Consider the following 13,304-nt stretch of genomic DNA (forward strand, 5'->3'; position numbering starts at 1 on the left):
AATATAAAAATGTTATTGTTACCTGGGGAGTTTTAATCTATAAGAAGTTCCGGAAGGCCTAGGGTTCTTTTTTATTGCTTACGCAAGACCTGGGTGTTTTTAACCTGGGGTTATTAACCCCTTATTCATATTACACCACACAGTAGTGTAACACACTAGGCAAATTGCCTAATAAGTACATTAATGCACTATGATTTGTAATGCTGGCCTCTGTCTGCACTGCTGTGTCCATAACACTTGGTGATTTGTTGGGAGAAGCTATTTTGCAGTGTAAAATTATATGTAACCCTCCAGGAAGTCATCTAGTCATTTTAAGTGCACTCACATTATCAGTGTGTAGGCTGTGTTTTCAATCATGGTTTGTTGTACAGCAAAGCTGCTCTACAATGTAATACTGTATATATCTGTATATCTTATATATACCGTATATCCTCCATGTAGTACAGATGTAGCCATGCTCATCCTTGCCATACATATGCATCGCGGCATGGAAATTGTGATGTCTACCCCTTTCACACTGCACCTCCCTGAACCCTTACAGGAATTATAGTTTTTTTAGTGACTCAATAAACAGCCATAAGACCAGCAATTTGGGAAGTCCTTTCTTCTCCATCCTGATATTGGACAGTCTGTAAAGATGGTGGCATTATTGCAACAGAATTCAAGTTTTGTATTTGTGCATGCAGTAAAATCATACATAAACCAATGCTCCTCTCACAATGAATCTCTTTTCACAGAGGAGAACTTCAATATAAACAGTTCTGATGTATCTGGTAATATGGATTTTGACAAGTCCAACAGGTACTCTTTCTTGTAAATATCAACGTCAGTTCATTAAAGTGTGTTTTTGTGTCAGTTTAGCACAATCAGTCTTGTTTCCCAGATTTCCTCAGCACTTTGTTCTTGCAGTTGCTATGTCTTAAATCATACAAAGGAAGCTGCTCAATAAAATTAGTAATGCCCCTGAGGTTCTGAAAGGGAGGAGGTTGTTTTAGACTATAAAGATACAAAAAACAGGTTTTCCTCAGCATACTTAGGGGCAACAGCATATTTGCCTCTAAGAGTGAACTAGAATAAGGCCCTATGTGATGTTTGTGCCCAGCGATATCGGCAGTGAAGGGCGCCCGCTAAGGTGCTTGCATTGGCCAGTGAATACACACTTGCCGATGCCAGCAGGGGGGGCAGCATTGAGCATGCTGCATTCTGCAGCATGGACCTCATTTACAATGTGCTCCATTTTCTGTACATGCAGGACGATGTAGGGCATCATTAACAACTCGCATGAGTGTGCATTGTAGCTGATATTTAGCATACACGTTAAGCGATTTTTTTTAATGCTATAATTCAGAAGGAGAAAAATTAGCAATTTCCTTTAAAATATCGGTTAGTGTACAAGGGGCATCAGTTACATATATTTGCAAAGATATGTTAAGCCTCCAGGCTTCTTCGTGGCTTCCCTGATACTGGAGGTCCATACTCTGCATGATAACAGTACCCACTCTGAGCCAAATAATTGTCTACAGTGAAGCTACATGATAATATCACATACAAATACAGTACATCTAAATTGAGAGCCAGCTTACCTGGAGTTCATCTATGTGGCACTACAGGGACCAGCATGCCCTGCAAATTCAGAGCCCATATATTTGTTTTCCAGTTGTTTCTAAACAATGCACTAAGATGACTTTTGGAAATTCACAGGAGTTGAATATAGCTTTTACATCAAAAATATTTACTGTATTTGTTGGCGTATAAGACTTATGTATTATCTGGGCTCCCATGTTAAATGCACCCCATTTTTTCATACCCCTACTATCCAACTACGCATGGAGTTGATTTTATATAGTAGGGCGAGCGCAGCGAGCCACCGTGCCCGAAGTGTGGTGAGCGCAGCGAGCCCCGCAAGGGGTCGTGGTCTCATAAGAAAAACGGGAGCCCAGATATTACATAAGTACCGACTACTTTTTTCCCCTGAAAAACATGCCTCCAAGTGGGAGGGTCATCTTATACGCCGGGTGCACTTATATAACAAACACTATATTTTGAGTGGAAATGTTGGGGGGTCGTCTTATACGCCGGCAAATACGGTATCTGTTTTGGGTTATCAAGACATCCTCCATTCAGTTTGCCTGTTGGTGTTATTCTCATGTGTAATATCATTGTGCAATCCATGACTACTACAATAAGCAATAAGAGTAATTGACATTAAAAACCATCTAATTAAAAACATTTTCCTTGTTTTTCATATTTATTTCAACAGTAATCATGGGGCCAGTGTTCAGACTCAGGCATGAAATATAACAGATGGCTTCTCGTGCCTCCCATGTTTGACTCTGTGAATGAAAATCAGCAATGAGACCAGCAGAAGACCTTACCACACCCGGAGGATCACCTGGTACCTCTTCCACAAACAAGTTCCCTTGAATTTTGTAATTTCTTCTCATTTACATCTACATTACAAGAAGTGAGGAAAGTGAGGAAAATAAATTTAACAGAATTCAAACCTTTTTTCATCAATTCTACCTGTGGTCTACGTATTTATGTTCACAACATTTGCCATTATAAGTTTTCGCATTTTGCATGCTTTAGTCTAAATCAAGTGATCCTCATCTCCAGATAACAGGTCAAAGAAAGGCCCTTATTCAGATCTGACCGCAGTACAAATTTGTTCTCAAAATGGGCAAAGCCATGTGCACTGCAGGTGGGGCAGATGTAACATGTATAGAGAGTTAGATTTGTGTGAGTTATATTGTTTCTGTGCAGGGTAAATACTGGCTGCATTATTTTTACACTGCAATTTAGATTTCAGTTTCAACACACCCCACCCAAATTTAACTCTCTCTGCACATGTTACATCTGCCCCACCTGTAGTGCACATGGTTTTGTCTATTTTGAGAACAAATGTGTACTGTGATCAGATCTGTATAAGGGCCAATGTCACATCATATCTAAAGTTTTGCCTAGCAACACATCTTTTGTATCAATCACTGCACACTTTTCATCTAACATCTTGTTTATTAGGGGCGGCTTTTAACATTGATTTAAAGTCAAACAGCTGGTCCTGTTCCTTTGCATTTTATTTTCCTTTACTCACCCATAGGAGTACACATCATTAACGATATTCTGCGTACACTCTAGACCAGGGGTGGCCAAACCTGTCCTCAAGATCTACCAACAGTTCATGTTTTTCAGGCAACCTGTGGATCTATAGTAGGAATGAATGCAGCATGTCTGACAATGTGACAGTTAGTAATGACTACAGCTGTGCACCAGCTAGGTGATTTGGAAAATGTGGACTGTTGGTAGATCTCGAGGACTGGTTTAGCCACCCCTGCTTTAGACGATATGCACAAAAATGTCATTATTGTGCATATTGTTTAAAAATCTTGTCTAAAATGCGTCCAGATATACAGGGTGTATTCTGCTCCCAATATGCATCTGTCCCCAGAAATACTACTCTAAATAGTAATAAGCAACTAAGTACCAATTGCAAAGAAACAACTCATGTACAGGGTAGGAAAAAATGAACAAGAAATAATTTAACCCTTTCTTATAATTATAATGATGATGATCTGTGATCAGTCATTTCAATAGGCATATTTCATATTTAACAATCACATAACCGATTATAGCTATTTTGTTATTATCACATATTTTTGTATTTAAATCACAATTTTACAAATTTTTCAGTATAAAAATACTACATAAACCTAAAATGAACCAAAAATGTATTATTACGTATACAATAATAACTATAGGTGTGTACACGCAGTGCAGTTTTGGCTTACAATTTTGACTATACAGATGGAGCGATACTTGTTTATCTTGCGGGCCATTTGCCGAGACGAGGGCGTGTGAGTGTCTCACACGCATGTGTATCGCATTCTTAGCAAACAGTGCATCAAGGTGGAAAGCTATGGTGCTTTCATGGGATAAACAAGCATGGCTCCAACTGTGTCATCAAAACTGTATAGAAAGTTAGCCAAAATGGGCACAGTGTTAACCCTGCTTGCAATACTGATGTGTGGCCTTGTGAGGTCAGCATTGCATGGATAAATAGACTGTGCAAGCAAGGCCAATTAGCACATAGACAAAAATATCTGGGGGAGAAGAAGAGGTCAGTTTATGTAAGATTAATTTATGAGCTAATTTAACTACCACTGACAACCAGGTAAGGACATCTGCTGTAAAGACAGGAGATACTCTAGGCAACCTGGAACTGAAGAATAACAATAGGGTCCGGGTGTACAGGAAGGCAAAGGGAACTGTTAATGAAAACTAATATTTTCTACCAGAATCTTGTTAACTTCCGACAGGTCCATACATTTTAGAAACACAAATTTCTGGTGAAGTCACACTGGCACTCTCCAAAAGACATTAGAACATTCCAAGGTTTCTTTAGGAGGCATTTTACAAGTGCTAATAGATACAGTCCAGTAAATGAATCTCCAAACAGGGGCGGATTAAGTATGGGCCCTGGACAACAAAATTGTGGGGCCCCCACAGACACATCCCCCTCCACCGGCACATCCCCCCACAGACACATCCTACCCCCCCCCCCCCGACACCCCCCCCCCTTCCCCGGGGGAGGTTGTCACCTGGGCAGCACAGGCGAGCAGGGGGTCCCTGCAGCGGTCTGAGCAGCCAGCGCTGTGGTCCTAGTAGCGGTATTGGCTACCAGTTCCCATCCACTGCAGGGACCCCGTTGCTGACTTCCCATCACTGGCACTGACTGCCCAGACCGCTGCTCGACCCCACTGCCCTAGTACAGGGTGACAGGAGCCCCACACTGGCAGAAGTGCTGGTGTGGGGGCCCCTTATGTGTGGGTGCCCCGTGCAACCGCCCCTGTCACCCCATGCTTAATCCGCCACTGTCTCCAAATCTCCTCAGTTCAATGGGTGGAGATATCCCATATGATTTTCCACATAGGTGGAAAATATAATTTTTTTTTTAGAGTGTAATAATGTTAAATAATAATCACACTCCTATTGCACGAGGATGATAGTGATCTGGTGTGCAAAAGAACAAACAACGTGTTACCTCATGTAAAAAAAAAAAATATATATATATATATATATATATATATATATATATATATCTGGCAGACACTGTAATCAACACGTTTCAGCCCACTGAGGTGCCTTTATCAAGATAAGCGTCAAAAAGGCCTTAAGAATCCGAATTGACACAGTGTAAGGATTTCTCCAGCTATGCATGATTATAGCTACCAATGTGTCACTTTTTGTCATAGAAGTGTTGATACTTCTATAAAAAATGAATGCCGCAATTCAGTACACATTACAGCTTAAATGTAAGTAGTGAGGGCTTGATCAACGTGCTACTAGGGGCTGGTGGTCAATGATGGAGATGACAATGTGGAAGAAGATGGTCGCTTTGAGTATGGGAGAGCTGTGAGTGAAATGTGAAAAGAAGAGGGATTTGACAACAGGAGGGAAGAGGACCCCGCTCTGAGGAGTTTACAATCTAGTAGGAAGGGGAGACAGGCAGATTACATGAGGTGCAATCGAGTGGGAGGTGGCTTGATAGCAGGATGTAAGCAGACAGAGATGGCCAAAGTATGCAGCAGGGGTCGGAGGACAAGCCTCAGAACTAAGTTATGCAGTGGAAGGGTACGCTTTAATGAATAGGTGAGTTTTCAGTGCCCATTTGAAGTTTGCAAAGTCGGGGAGAGTCTAATGGAGCGAGGGAGTGCGTTCCACTGAAGGGGTGCAGCACGTGCAAAGTCCTGTACTCTAGCGTGGGAAGCAGTGATCAGGGTGGAGGAGAGACGACAGTTGTTGGCCGACCATTGAGGGAGTATAAATGGAGATGGGGTAGGAGATATATGGAGCAATCGAATTAGAGATGGCCCTGTATGTGAGTGTGAGGTGTTTTAAGAGGATTCTAGGGGAATGGGAGCCAGTGCAGATTTTGTTGAAGGGGAGTGGCAGAAGTGGAGCAGCGGGAGAGGAAGATAAGCCTGGCTGCAGAGTTAAGGGCAGATTGCAGAGGAGCCAGATGGGAGCGAGCGAGGCCAGTGAGCAGAATATTGCAGTAGTCGAGCAGTGAGTGGATAATGAGATAGTGCCCTTTCTGTTTATTTATGCTGCTGGTAAGGAATCATTTCATTTATTCATTGTAAAAGCTGTGTGTGGACCCTGATTGAGCACATAGACACTCAGGGCCGGTGCAAGGTTTCTCAGCACCATAGGCAAATATTCTGCAAGCCGCCTCCCCCCCCCTCCTTCAAAAAACACACCTTCAACACATAGCTGCCCAGGACATCACCGTTGCCACCAGCAACCCTCCCATTCCTGAACACTGCCACTACAGACAGCACACACCACGTTCCTACTAATGCCTCCGCAGACATCCCTACCAGCACCCCCTTCCCCCAAACACTGCTCCTGCCAATAGCACCCTAGCCTGGACAAGTGCACATCACTGCAGACAGCACCGCCGACAGACTGTCTGTCGGTGGTGCTGTCTGCGGTGATGTGCATTGTCCAGGCAGGGGTGCTATTGGTAGGAGCGGTGTTTAGTACAGGGGGTAGCCTGTAGTAAGGGGGGTTGGAGCTGTGAAGGGGAGGCAGTAGAGGGTAGCCTGTGTGGGGAATGGTGGGGGTGATCGCTGGTGCCACAAATGGGGGGAGGGGTGGTTTGGAGTTTTGAGGGGAGAGAGAGCATGAGGGGGTAACCTGTGGGGGGGCTGTGTGGGAAAGGGGGGGCGTGGGTGCCATGAATGGGGGGGTTTGGAGCTGTAAGGGGAGAGAGAGAGAACATGAGGGGGGTAGACTGTGCGGGGGAGGGGGGGTCGTGGGTGCCGCGAATGGGGGAGGGGGGGTTGAGGTTGTGAGGAGAGAGCATGAGGGGGGTAGCCTGTGTGGGGGAGAGGGTAGCTTGTGTGGGGGAGGGGGGGTCGCGGGTGCCGCGAATGGGGGGAGGGGGGGTCACGGGTGCCACGAATGGGGGGAGGGGTGGGCGTCTACTGGAGATTGATGAGGATTGCTGCCAGGGCCTGGTGGCTGACGACTAGCCAGGGATGGGGGCAGCACGTTTAACATGGACAGGCTCGAGCGGGGTGAGGGAGGGCACGAATGACTCACCGAATAGCTGAGTAATTGCTTGAAGTTGGCAGATGCAGCTTCGCTTCCTTCCTCTGGCTCTCCTCTGCGTAGCTTTCCTACTGCTGGCCTGCTGCTCAGGGGCTGGCTGGCAACTTTCAGCCTGGGGGGCAACACAAGCAAGTGGCCCACCACCATCACCATCTTTTCACCACTCAACCCTCTCCCCTCTTCGTAGTATGCAGCAATTATTAAACAATCATTCCCCTACACATACACAACCCCGAAACAGGGACAGCGCGCGCCAGAGGCGCACTGCAAAATTTGACACTGTAATGCCTATTACACCTAATGCCACACACCGTAATGCCCATTCCACACAAAGCCAACACCGCAATGCCCATTAAACATAATGCCCATTACACATAATGCCAACACCGATATGCCCATTACACATATTGCCGCACACCGTAATGCCAATTAAACAATGCCCATTACACATAATTCCAACACCGCAATGCCCATTACACATATTGCCACACACCATAATGCCCATTACACATAATGCCAACAACGTAATGCCCATTACACATAATGACACACAACGTAATGCCCATTCCACATGACACACAACGTAATGCCAATTAAGCATAATGCCAAATAATCAATGCCCATTACACATAATGCCAACACCGCAATGCCCATTACACACATTGCCACACACCGTAATGCCCATTACACATAATGCCACACACCGTTATGCCCATTACACATATTTGCCTGCTTTAACCAGTGGAGTGGCACGGTTTGTTCATTACCGATAGATAGACAGACAGACAGACACACACACACACAAACACACACACACATATATACATATATACACACACACACACACACACACACACACATATATACACATACACACCATGTAAAAGTCTAGGCAGAACAATGTACTTACAGTGCAAGCAGTTTTTCCTAGCATGGTCAGCTTGAGCTCAACCTCCATGAGCTCCTCCAGGGCCTTCTCACTACATGCAGCATCCATGATCCGGTCCCAGGCAGGAACAGTTCATGGTACAGTTTTTTATTCAGACCTGGTGCAGGGCCACCTGTGCTCCTGCTGGCGGCCTCCGCAGGTAAACTGTACCCGCTCCCCCTCTTAGCAGCCCTGGATACTCGTCGTCATGGGGTTCCTTTTAAACAGCACGCCAGTGCTACCAGAAGCCTCACTTCCGGGTAGCGCTGGCCGCGCTGTCAGACAGACACTCTCTGACGGACACTAGAGGTATAGCAGTACCTCTAGTGTCTGTCTCCTCCAAGGCGGCGGCCATTTTTGGAGGGGCCGTCGCCATACAGGGAGGACTGTGTATGGCAGCAGGACCCGGAGACGGCTGCGGCAGCAGGGCTGTGCAACTTCAAGATGCACACAGCCGGCCCAGGCCCAGCCACTACATACCGGCCCGGGGGGCATGTGGCACCCTGCCCCCCGGCCCAGCCCGCCCCTGCTGCTGCTCCTCCTGCAGCTCACTACCGCCCTCCAGTGGCCGGCGCCCTAGGCAAATGCCTAAACCTGCCTAGTGGTGGCGCCGGCCCTGTAGACACTGCACCAATACATCCTACTACAGAGCTAATTACTCTAGATCAGCATAATAGATATTTGCCTTTGACACTTGTTAATGCTTTCATTGGAGAAGCTGAGAGTTTAATTTGCTAAGAAAACCTGCATTTTAAATCTAGTCATACCTAGGGTGCAGCCATTTTCCTCCAGTTTAACCAAACCAACATGCAGTGGTTGTAATATATTTTTTTGAATTTGTCCCTTTATCATTTTATACAAAGCACTTAAGTAATATATTTTTCCTTTTCATTAATGTTGTGTCATCATGCTCTGATTTCCCACAGTGTATAACATTTTTGGGCTGCTTTTAGCAACGTAGGTAATAGCACAATGTGTTATGTCATTGTAAGAGCACTGCTAGACTAGAGGCAACTAATTCAACTTAGAGTGCTATTGATTTCTTATGACATCTACCATTGTGGAGTCTTCTGACTTCCAGGTAATAATCATGTACTTCTATTGAAACACTTAATACATTTATAAACAGCGTGGCCTCAACATAGACCATTATTACTGCTGAAAAAAAGAATGTAAGACGTGTCAGAGATACTAATCAGTTATAACCTCCAACTACAGACATTATCAATCATTAATCAAACAAACATTAATAATTATTTTATTTTAATGATTTATGTTAGTCATGTAATATATGTTGAAAGATGCTTATAGTAATTGACTATAGTATTCTTGTGTTGATAATGACTCTTGCGAGACAACACACAGTATTCCCTGACACTAATTCACTCATTCCCATCATGCATTGTTCCTGGATTCTATTCTGTTGTGTTTTCTTATTGCTTGTTACTTTGGATGCATCATCTTTAATTCTGAATTGCTGCAGCTTAGAGACCAGTTATTTCAACTCTTCCTTAGCTACATGCAAAAGATTAGCAGCAACTTGGCTCATTCATTAAACATATCAATGTGACATGTGTGGAACTTATCTAATTTGCTAACTAGCAGGAAACAGGGAAATGTATGAGTAAAAAATACAGTATAACTTCGAGAAATAAATAAATAGGTGGGAATTCAAATGGGAGTTAGGTAAAAAACCTTGAGTAATTTGCGGACAATTTTAGATTACTGCAAGTATGTAAGAAAATAATATATATACTCCCCTGTCTGTGGTACCTAGTGGTCATCTGTACACTGGAGTACCAGGTACTGCTGGTAGGTGGAAAATTGTAAAAAAAAACACTGTTTATTTGTCACCCACTACTGTCACTCTTTCCATGTTACCCATTGCTGCGGTCTCCCTCTCCCTCTCCCTGGCATCACCCTCTTCAGGTCACCCACTGCTGTCAACCTCTCCTTAGCATCACCCCCACTCTGTCACCCTCTGTTTGTCACCCTTTCACTGTCATCCATTGCTGTCACCCTCTCCCTGTCACCCACTGCCGTCAACCTCATCCTGGCATCACCTTCCACAGCTGTCACTCTGTTCCTGGTGTCACCCTTTCCATGTCATTCATGGTTGTCTCCTCTCTCTGGTGTCACCCTTTAACTCTCACCCACTGCTTTCACTCTCTCTCTCTCTCTTTTTCATCCACTGCTGTCACCGTCTCCCTGTGACCCACTGCTGTCACCCTCTCCCTGTTGCCCACTGCTGTCAACCTCTCCCTAGCATAATTTTCTCCATTTAACCCTCTGCTGTCACCCTTTTCCTGTAACCCTCTCCTTGTCACCTCTCTCCCCCTGTTACTCACTGCCAGCATTCACCACTGCTTCTCACTGCCAGCATTCACTGCCTCTCCCAGTCACTCTCTGGCTTACTGTGTAACTCACTATTGTCACCCTCTCCCTGTCAAACACTGCTGTCACCACTAATTGGCATCAACCTTTCACTAGGTAACCCACTGCCTCTCCTTTGTATCACCTTCTTCCTGTCACCCACTGCCTCTCACTAGCAGCATTCATTGCCTCTCCCTGTCACCCACTACTGTCTCCCTTTCTCTTTAAGTCACTGCTGTCAACCTCTTCCTGGCAAAAGCCTCTACCTGTCATCCACACCTGTCACCATCTCTGAGTCACTCTCTCCATGTTAACTACTGCTTTCAACATTTCCCAGTCTCCCACCGCTATCCCCTTCTTCCTGTGATCCACTGCCTCTCCCTGGTGTCACCCATTGCCTTTCCCTGGTATCACCCTACTTGTCAACCTTTCCTAGTCACTCCCTCCCTAGTATCCACTGGCTATTACACACTCCATAGCACTCACTGTCTCTCCCTGGTGTCACCCTCTCCCTGTCACCCACCCAGAAGGATGCCATTGCATTTTATTTGTGAGCAGGGGCCATAACCCCGGGAGTCGCAGTCGCACAGCATTTTTAGGGGGATTTGGCTGTGAGACAGCACATGCAGCCCTTGCAAACTAAAAAATGGTGTTGCCATAAGGGTCCATGCTATTTCTCTTGTTTTCATGCATTGTGATATGTCATTGGAAAGCTTATGACTTTATGAATATAACCATGTCCGTGGTCTGACCGATGCTGTCAAGCTGCTTATTTTAAATCCTTGATGTATGTGAGCATTTGTTACAAGTAAACTACCTTTTTACATTTGGCTCATGTTGCGCTCTTTTCACTTCTTTCCAAGCTACTTCCAATCGGGACCCTGGTACGGCCCCTGCTAAGAGCTGCATGCTACAAGAAACCGTATGATGACTACTTGAGAAGTTTTGCGCCTGGGAATTTTTCTGTATATATATATATATATATATATATATATATATATATATATATATATATATATATATATATATATTGTGTACATAGTGTTATGCTGGCAAGCTATAGATTTCAAACCCCCATGTGTGTGAGCAGAGCATATGTTCATGTTGTTTTATATAAATACTTCTATTTGTATTCACTGGTGCGCCCTCCGTGTGCTCTTCTTTCTAATAGTACTAGTAGTGTGTGTATGTATGTATGTATGTATGTATGTGTATATATATATATATTTTTTTTTTATTAGTGTTCGTCTTCATTTAATATTTCAAGATGTAATCAGATATTTTACCTTTTTTTTATATCTGGGGCCTGGGGATATTCTTCACCTAGGAAAGCTTAATTTGGTTAACCCTCTGTGTGTTAGTAATTATTTCTCAAGAGGCCAATTAAATGAATATGTACATCTGTGACATGGTGTTTTACAAATTCAGCAGGGTCCCTTCCCATAGCAAAGTTTTGCTTTGAAGACAGCAGATGAGTGCTACCTTGTGGAAGACTTGTAAACTTCCAAAGAACAGGTCTGACTAAGATTTTCCTTCTCACTATTATAGGATTAGATTGCACAGGTAATTAGAAATGCATATGTTAAGGTGCCCATACACGTTACAATTATTGTATACAATATCACATCTCATAGCATATCGGTTTTGCGATGAAATCAGATGAGATGAGATCTAGTACAAAAAGTATGTGCTGCACATACTTTTTGTACTAGATCTCATCTCATCTGATCTCATCGCAAAACCAATATGCTATGAAATGTGATATTGTATACAATATTGTATACAATAATTGTAACGTGTATGGGCACCTTTAGGACTTCCAAGCTCGACCTCTGGTTCTCCTACCATGCTCAGATTCCAAAATGAGGTAAAAAAAAATATCCTCTTTCAACCAGTGTTTTGGATTCAATATTATAGTCCTTCATTTGTGGTTCTGGTGCCAATTTTATACAAGACGCAGGAATATTAGGGTGGTTTATGAGCTGCAGCACTAGGGGCCTGATTCAGGTGGGCTGAGAGCCTGAGACCCGTCTGAACTGCTTGCCACTGCGGATTCCCCTCGGTAACAGGCGATGGAATGTATAACAAAAACACATCCCCTTGCATGCCTCCGCTGCAGGACAAAGCATTTGATGGTCACTGGCCATCTAATGATTTCTCCTGCCTTCACAAATAGAAGTTAGTGAAAACTTTACGTGTGGCTAGACGAAAATGGGGAGTGTAAGGAGGTGGTGTGGTTCCTGCTGCCGTGCAGGGTTATCCTGACCACTAACCTGGTGCCGCAAACCCTCCCACCTTTAGCCTGTGATGAACCATGGTCCTGGCAATTTCTGGCACCTAGGAGGATGGAGAGGAAGGAGAAGAAGTGAGTTTGGTCCTTCCTTAGCACAGACCGATGCGCTCTCCATCCCGTGACATCTCAACTTCTGGCTCCAGGGAGCGGCATTCTTAGCACATGGCCTCAAATCCTGAAGTGTCACCTATTGGCACTCCTGCACCTAGGTGAAAACTTGACTTTGCATACAAGGTCCATGTTTCTCCCAGAAGGAAGGGAGATAGGCAGAGACAATGTGGCACAACTTCAACACAAAGCTCTAGAACTGACTAAGTGTGTGTGGTGCAACAGTACTGTAATAAACAGGTTAAACAACTTTTGCTCTGCACAAACATAACACACATGCAATATAGTACAAGATTTACAACCGGAATTGTCTCTTTAAATCTCTGTCTATTTTCTGGTGTTATACCTCCCTACCTAGCTAGAGCTGGCCAGCTTACACTCACCCCTGGCTATTTCCGCTGCTCCTACTTTGGGACCAGAGAGGTGACAGCCGCACAGCATATCCACCTCTTAACCCCAACCACCCACAGGAAGCTACACACTCTC

General features: G+C 44.4%; 1 long non-coding RNA gene across 1 annotated transcript; it reads left to right on the forward strand.

Annotated features, from left to right (window-relative positions):
- Nucleotides 1–336: 336 nt before the first annotated feature.
- LOC146028794 (uncharacterized) lies at nt 337–11,372 on the forward strand. The gene is made up of 3 exons (XR_014455269.1): nt 337–801; nt 2,261–2,473; nt 11,281–11,372. It is a non-coding gene; the product is annotated as an uncharacterized LOC146028794 (long non-coding RNA).
- The last annotated feature ends 1,932 nt before the right edge of the window (nt 11,373–13,304 follow it).

Source organism: Crinia signifera, chromosome 1 (genome assembly GCF_055691185.1).
Source record: "Crinia signifera chromosome 1, ASM5569118v1, whole genome shotgun sequence".
In the NCBI taxonomy this organism is placed as follows: Eukaryota; Metazoa; Chordata; class Amphibia; order Anura; family Myobatrachidae; genus Crinia; species Crinia signifera.